The sequence below is a fragment of the Hibiscus syriacus genome, unplaced genomic scaffold, assembly GCF_006381635.1.
Source record: "Hibiscus syriacus cultivar Baekdansim isolate YM2019G1 unplaced genomic scaffold, ASM638163v2 tig00111254_pilon, whole genome shotgun sequence".
Classification (NCBI taxonomy): Eukaryota; Viridiplantae; Streptophyta; class Magnoliopsida; order Malvales; family Malvaceae; genus Hibiscus; species Hibiscus syriacus.
The window spans coordinates 376,429-385,618 of NW_024063037.1; positions in this window are offsets into that span (position 1 = coordinate 376,429).

Below are 9,190 nucleotides of genomic sequence, written 5' to 3' on the forward strand. Positions count from 1 at the left end.
CCCTTGGTTTGTCAAATTGTTGCTTTGGCAATACCCCTAAGTGTAAATTGTGGTCTTTGCCAATCTTACTCAAGTATTTACCCCTTTTAGTCGAATAAAACGCTTTCTTTATCTCTAAGATGAATTAGAGCCTCACCATCCCTAATTAATTATGTTGTTCATGTAGATCTACACTAACTCTATCGATATTAGGCATATATTCTAAGAAAAATAGCAATCTCTCTAAAGCACTTACAATGTCTAGGTATGTTTTGCCAAGGCACCAATCAATCTCTCAAAAGCTCTTATAGTGTCAAGGCAAAATATTTAAATAGTGAACAAAACAACACTTAGTATAAACAAACTATCATTAACAAGAAAATAATGTTCAACAAAACAATAATGACCACCAAGTAAAACAGTTCATGGTGCGATGAATATCATCCACAAATCATTCTTTTAAGTAGAACCCTTAAAGGGATTTAAAGATGAAGAACAAAGAAAGAAACACTCCCAAATTAAGAGCTCTGTCGTGACATTCTGACCACCACCACGCTTGTTCCAGCGACCGACCCCTCTCGAGGGCATGTCCACTGCTCCGATGAAGCCCAACTATGGAGGACACTAAGGACGGTCAAGGGGAAACGGTGGAAAGTAGGGTGCTACATTTTCTTACTCCAATCCTAGGGTATATTTTCTCCTTGATTGCGCTGACTTTTGAAAAACTATGATGGGGTATTTATAATGGGAATTTATAGGGTTTAGTTCCCTTAGAAATTCCATAAATACCCTCGTTGACATACCCATTTTATAAATGACATAGCAGCTAGAAGTGGTCAATTTCCTTGATGAGGGCATGATTGTATGTGAGGATGAACTTGGGTAAGTGACATCAGTAGCTCTGTTGAGCCACGTCAGACTTGCAAGATAAATCTTTCCTTGGCAAAAAAATATGTTCCTCACTATCATCTTCTTGTGTTCCTCTAGCCTTGGAGAATTGCTCTGTCTTGGCAAATAAATTCCTCATTCGTCATTTCCTGCATCAACACAACCGGCCAACAACCTTCCTCTAAAACAGCATCAGTTGAACCAAATAAAGTTTGCCTCGGCAAAACTTATCCACCATATGCAAATGTATACTACATGAAACTATAGGCAACTAAAATGCTATAACAAATGGGGATATGATCGCCAATAGCAAAGACCCAGAGAAGTACCCAAGTGGCCCCATCACACAAGTAAGGGCTAAGGAGTTTCAAGTAGCCATGGAGAGTATGTTTACATCAAGTTTGGAACGTGATGAAGGAGTACTAATACGGGAGGAACACTTTATGTTGTTTATGCATGAATTTGCATGAGAATTTGAAGTTTGCATAACATTCATTGCATTTAATAAGTGTGTTGTTCATTCAAGCATGCATTGCATTTAAATCATCTAGTTCATTTACGGAAGTAGTTCATTAATTAAACTAGTTCATTCATCAAACTAGTTCATTTATTAAATTAACTCTTAATTGTTTCATGCATGTTTTCAATTAAATATTGAATAAAGTTCACCTTTGTGTCTAGGTGCATGAAAGAAGTTGAACGGTTTCAACATATGCAAGAATGTCAGTCAGAATGTATTCCAATTCTGGATGCGATACAGATTTTTTTGGTTTTAGAAATTAATTGGACATTATTTCTCTATGTCTTATCTTTCCAACGCCTTTTGAATCACCTTAATCCGATATCAAGAGCTTGAGATATGATCGATTTATTGAAGATAGTGCAGGCTGGAATTTTGTTACAGGAATTTTATGCATGGATGATTTGGATGAGTTTCAGCCAAGGGAGAGTCTTTTCAAATTCAACCAAGTGACAAGCCATTGAAGGACTCTTAATTCACCCATTCAAGGCAATCAAAGCTGATTGTTATCATCTAAATTCAAGGGATGTTCATATTCTTCAAGGGAGCATACAATGAAGGGTGATTTAATTCACTTGTTAAGACAATTTTCAGCATGGAATAGCAAGAGTCTTCCACCCCTTGGACGAAATTAAGGCCAAATTCAGCTTCAAATTGTCTAGATTCATCCCCAAAATGATCTAGAAATTCAACCAACCTTGAAGATAAGAAGACAAAGCATTCAAGTGCATTTTATTGCTAAATTGATGAGAATGTTTTCATCTTTTAAGTCTTTTCATATGCTGCTTAGAAATACTATAAATAGACACCTTTGGGATCATTTGTAGACACACATTTGAATATATGAAACATATTTGAGAGGTTGCTTTCATTCTTGTTATCTTGTAGAACTTTATCGGCTTCAAGATAGTCTTGTAGTCTTCAAGATAGTCTTGTAGTCTTCATCCATTTCCTTTTGTTATAGCGTTGGTTCCTAGCTCATCTATAGCTAGTGGCTCACGTTCCATATCCTACCACTTCTACCTTTCCACCTTATTATATTGTTGGTTCCTAACTCATATATAGTTAGAGGGTCACAATCCATTTCTCTGGGATTCTTCATACTATACACCAACTCCCTACTATCTTCACCAACCTTTTCATCCTTTATTTTATTTAACCACAAGCATCACTCTTCCTACGCTGCTAATCCATTTCAATAAATCTTTCATCTTTTCACTTCCATATTTTATTTATCCATTTCTATTTTACAACGTTGTTTGCAAATTTCAGATTAGACCATATCATTTGGCATCAGAGCTAGCCGATTCAGTAAGTGTAGCATATCATTTTCTCTCTCCCGAGTTAGTAAAAAAATAAAAAAAAAGTTTAAAGAGGGAGGGAGTAATTCTTTTCATCTTAAAAAAATATTTACTTCATCTTTATATTCCATTATTCAATTTTGTTATCTTTACTTACCATCTCTTTTCCTTGTAGCCAATTTCTTTTCACTATCCTTACTACCAAGCCACAATTGTTTCAGTCGAATTCCACTATACCTTGTAAGCCTTGAGGAAGTTCCCAAAAGGACTTGAAATCAATGCACGAGTGGTAAAAGGCAAGAGTGATCGTCAAGGATAAAAGTCATCCCGAGTGAAACACAAGTGAAAGTGACTTTTCTTGGAGTGTTTGGTGAGGTTTTTTTCTTTTATTTGTGAGGTTATTGTTTTATTACTAAATATGTCTCATCATTCGGGAGACAATTCTCAAGTTACAGGTAACGTTAAACCAAACCTACAAATGCAAGCCATGGTGCGTGAATTGACCAGGATTTTGAGGGAAGAGTTGGAACCTCTCCATGAACGTATGGACCATATTGAAGAGGAGCGTACTCAAGGATTCCGAGAGCAAGAAGATTCCAATCAAGGAGGAAATGAAGAAGTGGAAAGACCAAAAGAAGATCATGCATCACAACAAAGAATATGAAATAGAGGTATAAGGCCCCAAAGGTTTTGTCCATTAATGGATGATAATATTGTTAATATCAAAATTTCCATTCCACCATTCCAAGGCAAGATAGATCCCGAGGCTTACCTATCATGGGAAAAGAAGGTATAGCACATCTTCGGGTGCCATGATTATTCCGAACTCAAGAAGATAAAACTTGCTTCCCTTGAGTTTATGGATTATGCACTAATATGGTGGGATCAATTGACATCAAGTAGGAGACACAATGGAGAACATCCTATCACTACATGGGATGAAATAAAAGCAGTGATGCGAAGCCAATTCATTCCAACCCACTACCATCAGGAATTATTCAACCGTCTTTAAAACCTTTCACAAGGTAATCGAACTGTTGAAGATTATCACAAAGAGATGGAGGCGGCCATGATTCGAGCCAACATCGATGTGGACTGAGAAACCGCAATGGCAAGATTCCTAGTGGGACTTAATTCAGACAATGCGAATGTTGTTGAGTTGCAACAATATATGGATATGGAAGACATGATGTATATGGCCATAAAGGTGGAAAAGCAACTCAAAAGGAAGGGTGCCACACGATCTTATGGGAGTGCAACTTCAAAATGGGGGCAAAGTTCATATAAGAAGACTTCTCCATTACCATCCCACGAAAGAGGAGGACCACCCAAAGGAAGTAAGTCCATTGTCGAAACCAACAAGGGTAAGACTGCTGCCACTCCAAATCATTCTTGTGACATACAATGTTTTAAGTGTTTGGGGTGTGGACACATTGCAAGTCAATGTCCAAATCGCAACACCATGCTTCTTCGAGATGATGGAGAAGTTGAATCGGAACAAGAAAATGATGAGAATGAAGATGCTACCATTGATGAAGAAGAATTAGAGCATGCCATGGAAGGAGAGGTTCTTATTGTCAAAAGGAGCCTAAATGTGCAATCCAATGGAGGAGATGAGCAACGTGAAAATATCTTCCGTATTCGCTGCCACATTAGAGGAAAGGTAAGCTTTGTTATTATTGATGGAGGTAGTTGAACTAATGTTTCTAGTACATTAATGGTAGATACACTTGGATTGGTAACAACAAAGCATCCATAACCTTATAAACTGCAGTGGCTCAACGATGGAGGAGAACTCAAGGTGACCAAACAAGTTCGAATTGCTTTCTCCATTGGGAAATACAAAGACGAGGTGTTATGTGATATCGTTCCAATGCATGCAAGCCATTTACTACTTGGAAGGCCTTGGTAATTTGACAGTCAAGTGATCCATGACGGGTATACCAACCGATATACATTCACCCATGGGGAAATGAAGATCACTTTAGCTCCACTTTCACCAAAGCAAATACATGATGACCAAATTCAATTGAGAGAAAATTTGAAAGAGCTAAAGAGATAGAGAGACAAAAATGGAGGTAAAAGCAAAAGAGTGTGATCAAAATGAGAGAAAGAAAATCATCATTGTTTCTAAAGAGAGAGAGTTGAAAAAGTGTTTAATGACGGCAAAGGAAGAACTTGTGCTCATGTAAAAGGAAAAAAATTTAACACTAACTACCTTGATCAAAATTTACATGCTTTTGTTGTATCTTTATTATAGGAGTTTGATGACCTATTTTTGGAAGAAATACCAAGTGGGTTTTCACCTATTCGTGGCATAGAACATCAAATAGACTTTGTTCCTAGAGCGTTATTCCAAACCGAAGCAACCCCGAAGAAACTAAGAAATTGCAAAGGCAAGTATCTGAGTTGATAGAAAAAGGCTATGTGAGGGAAAGTCTTAGCCCATGTGTCGTGCTGGTTCTACTTGTGCCAAAGAAAGATGGAACTCGGCACATGTGTGTGGATTGTTGAGCGGTAAAAAATTACGGTAAAGTATCGTCACCCTATTTCTCGCTTAGATGACATGTTAGATGAGCTTAACGGTTATAAACATCATTTCCAAGATTGATCTTAAGAGTGGTTACCACCAAATACGAATGCATGAAGGTGATGAGTGGAAAACAACATTCAAAACGAAGCAAGGTCTTTATGAGTGGTTGGTTAGGCCTTTTGGCTTAACTAATGCACCAAGCACATTTATGAAGTTAATGAATCATGTTCTTAGGCAATTCTTGGGTAAGTTTTGTATGGTTTATTTTGATGACATTCTAATATATAATAAAACCATGGAAGAACATGTTTAACATTTGAGGTCAGTTTTACTTGTTTTGAGGAAGGAAAAATTGTTTGCTAATTTAGAAAATGTATGTTTTGTATTGACAGTGTTGTTTTCCTAGGTTTCGTTGTGAGTTCTAAAGGTTTGGAGGTTGACAAAGAAAAGTTTAAAGCTATTGAAGAGTGGCCATGACCAGTAAGCATTTCTCAAGTTAGGAGCTTCCATGGACTTGCAAGTTTTATCAGAGATTCGTCCCAAACTTCACACCATAGTCGCCCCACTAACAAGTGTTATTAAGAAGAATTCTAAATTCTTTTGGGGGGAAGATCGAGAGAATTCATTTAATAGAATTAAAGATGTTTAATTCATTCCCCTTTACTTGCTCTACCTGATTTTAATTTAACTTTTGAAATTGATGTGATGCATCAGGTGTAGGAATTGGAGCAGTCTTGTCTCAAGGTGGACATCCTATAGCTTCTTTTAGTGAGAAATTAAGTGGAGTTATGCTTAATTATCCTACCTATGACAAGGAGATATATGCTCTTATGAGAGCAATGGAAACATGGAAACACTACCTTTGGCCTAAGGAGTTCATCATTCACACCGATCATGAGGCGTTGAAACATATTCAGGGCCAGCATAAACTCAACAAAAGGCATGCCAAATGGGTAGAGTTTCTTGAAACTTTTCCATATGTTATCAAGTACAAGAAAGGTAAGGAGAATATAGTTGCTGATGCATTGTCACGAAGGTGTGCTCTTTTAAACACTTTGGAATCTAAGTTGTTGGGTTTTACTTTTATTAAAGACTTATATGTTTCTGACTCTGATTTTGGAGAAATTTACAAAGCTTGTGAGAAAGGGAAGATTGATAAATACTTTAAGCATGATGGTTTTCTATTCAAGGAAGGGAGACTATGCATCCCTCAAGGTTCCATGCGAGAATTACTACTAAGGAAACCCATGGAGGAGGATTAATGAGACATTTTTTGATAGCAAAGACTTTGGCTATACTTCAAGAACACATATATTAGCCCAAAATGAAATGAGATGTGGAAATGTTATGTGAGCGTTGCATTACTTGTAGGAAGGCCAAATCTAAAGTCATGCCACATGGACTTTACACACTACTACACATACCCGAAGCACCATGGATGGATATTTCAATAGATTTTGTGTTAGGGCTTCCACGTACAAAGAACGACAAAGACTCCATCTTTGTAGTTGTTGATAGATTTTCTAAAATGGCTCATTTCATTTCATGTGACAAAACTAATTATGCCTCACATATTGCTACTTTGTTTTTCAGAGAAATTTTAAGGCTACATGGCATACCCAGAACTATTGTGTCTGATCGGGATGTGAAGTTCTTAAGCCACTTTTGGAGAGCCCTATAGAGTAAGATTGGTACTAAGCTACTATTCTCTACCACTTCCCACCCTCAAACGGATGGTCAAACTGAAGTGGTGAATTGAGTACTTTCCATGTTACTTCGATCCATCATTGGGAAGAATTTGAGAACATGGGAGGAGAGTTTACCACATGTGGAGTTTGCATACAACCGTTCAATCCATACTACTACGGGGCGTACACCTTTCGAAGTGGTGTATGGGTGTGGCTGTACATGAGGAAAGAAAGGTTTTTGGCTCAACGAAAGTCCAAATTAATGCCTCGAGGAGATGGACCATTCCAAATAGTCAAGAAGATCAATGACAATGCCTATCAATTAGATCTTCCAGGTGATTTTAATGTTAGTTCAACCTTCAATGTTGCTGACTTGTCTCCTTATTATATAGGTGATGATTTGGGGACAAATCACCTTAAAGAGGGAGGGACTGATATGATCGCCAATAGCAAAGACCCAGAGAAGTACCCAAGTGGCCCCATCACACTAGCAAGGGCTTAGGAGTTTCAAGCAGCCATGGAGAGTATGTTTACATCAAGTTTGGAACGTGATGAAGAATTAATAATAAGGAGGAACACTTTATGTTGCTTATGCATGAATATGCATGAGAATTTGAAGTTTGCATAACATTCATTGCATTTAATAAGTGTGTTGTTCATTCAAGCATGCCTTGCATTTAAATCATTTAGTTCATTTAGGGAAGTATTTCATTAATCAAACTAGTTCATTCATCAAACTAGTTCATTTATTAAATTAACTCTTAATTGTTTCATGCATGTTTTCAATTAATTATTGAATAAAATTCACCTTTGTGTCTAGGTGCATGAGAGAAGTTGAACGGTTTCATCATATGCAAGAATGTCAGTCAGAATGTCTTCCAATTCTGGATGCGATACAGATGTGTTTGATTCTAGAAATAAATTTTAAATTTTCCTCTATCTCTTATCTTTACAACGCCTTTTGAATCACCTTAATCTGATATCGGGAGCTTGAGATATGATCGATTTATTGAAGACAGCGCATGCTGGAATTTTGTTACGGGAATTTTATGCATGGATGATTTGGATGAGTTTGAGCCAAGGGAGAGTCTTTTCAACTTCAGCCAAGTGACAAGCCATTGAAGGACTCTTAATTCACCCATTAAAGGCATTCAAAACTGATTGTTATCATTTAAATTCAAGGGTTGTTCATATTCTTCAAGAGAGCATGCAATGAAGGGTGATTTAATTCACTTGTTAAGACAATTTTCAGCATGGAATAGCAAGAGTCTTCCACCCCTTGGACGAAATTAAGGCCAAATTTAGCTTCAAATTGTCTAGATTCATCCCCAAAATGATCTATAATATTCAACCAACCTTGAAGATAAGAAGACAAAGCATTCAAGTGCATTTTATTGCTAAATTGATGAGAATGTTTTCATCTTTTGAGTATTTTCATATGCTGCTTAGAAACACTATAAATAGACACTTTTGGGATCATTTGTAGACACACATTTGAATAAATAAAACATATTTGAGAGGTTACTTTCATTCATGTTCTCTTGTAGAACTTTATCGGCTTCAAGATAGTCTTGTAGTCTTCATCCATTTCCTTTTGTTATAGCGTTTGTTCCTAGCTCATCTATAGCTAGTTGGTCATGTTCCATATCCTACCACTTCTACCTTTCCACCTTATTATATTGTTGGTTCCTAACTCATATATAATTAGAGGGTCACAATCCATTTCCTTGGATCCTTCATACTACACACCAACTCCCTACTATCTTCACCAACCATTTCATCCTTTATTTTCCTTAACCACAAGCATCACTCTTCATATGCTGCTAATCCATTTCAACATATATTTCATCTTTCTACTTCCATATTTTATTTATCCATTTCTATTTTATAACGTTGTTTGTAAATTTCAGATTACATTCAAAGTATTGTGGACTTCTTATTAGAATCACGATCGGGCACATTCATATATGACTCGGAACACATAATCGATATCATATCAAATGGCTTTTAGGAAAACAATAACCTAAGTAAAAGGACCCAGAACACGGTCTTTTACGGAGTTATCACTGATATACAAATTCAACGTTATAAAAATTATCTTCTAATAATTCTTGTAGAATTTATGGTGATTTTATAAACTTACTGTCCATATCACCAATTTAGGCAAATTTAACTAATTTGCATCCTTAGCTTATTTACTAATTCTATTAGCTTATCAAATGAACACATATGAAAGAATTTAAGATCCTATCATTGTTTTCATGCAATTCAACTCAATTCC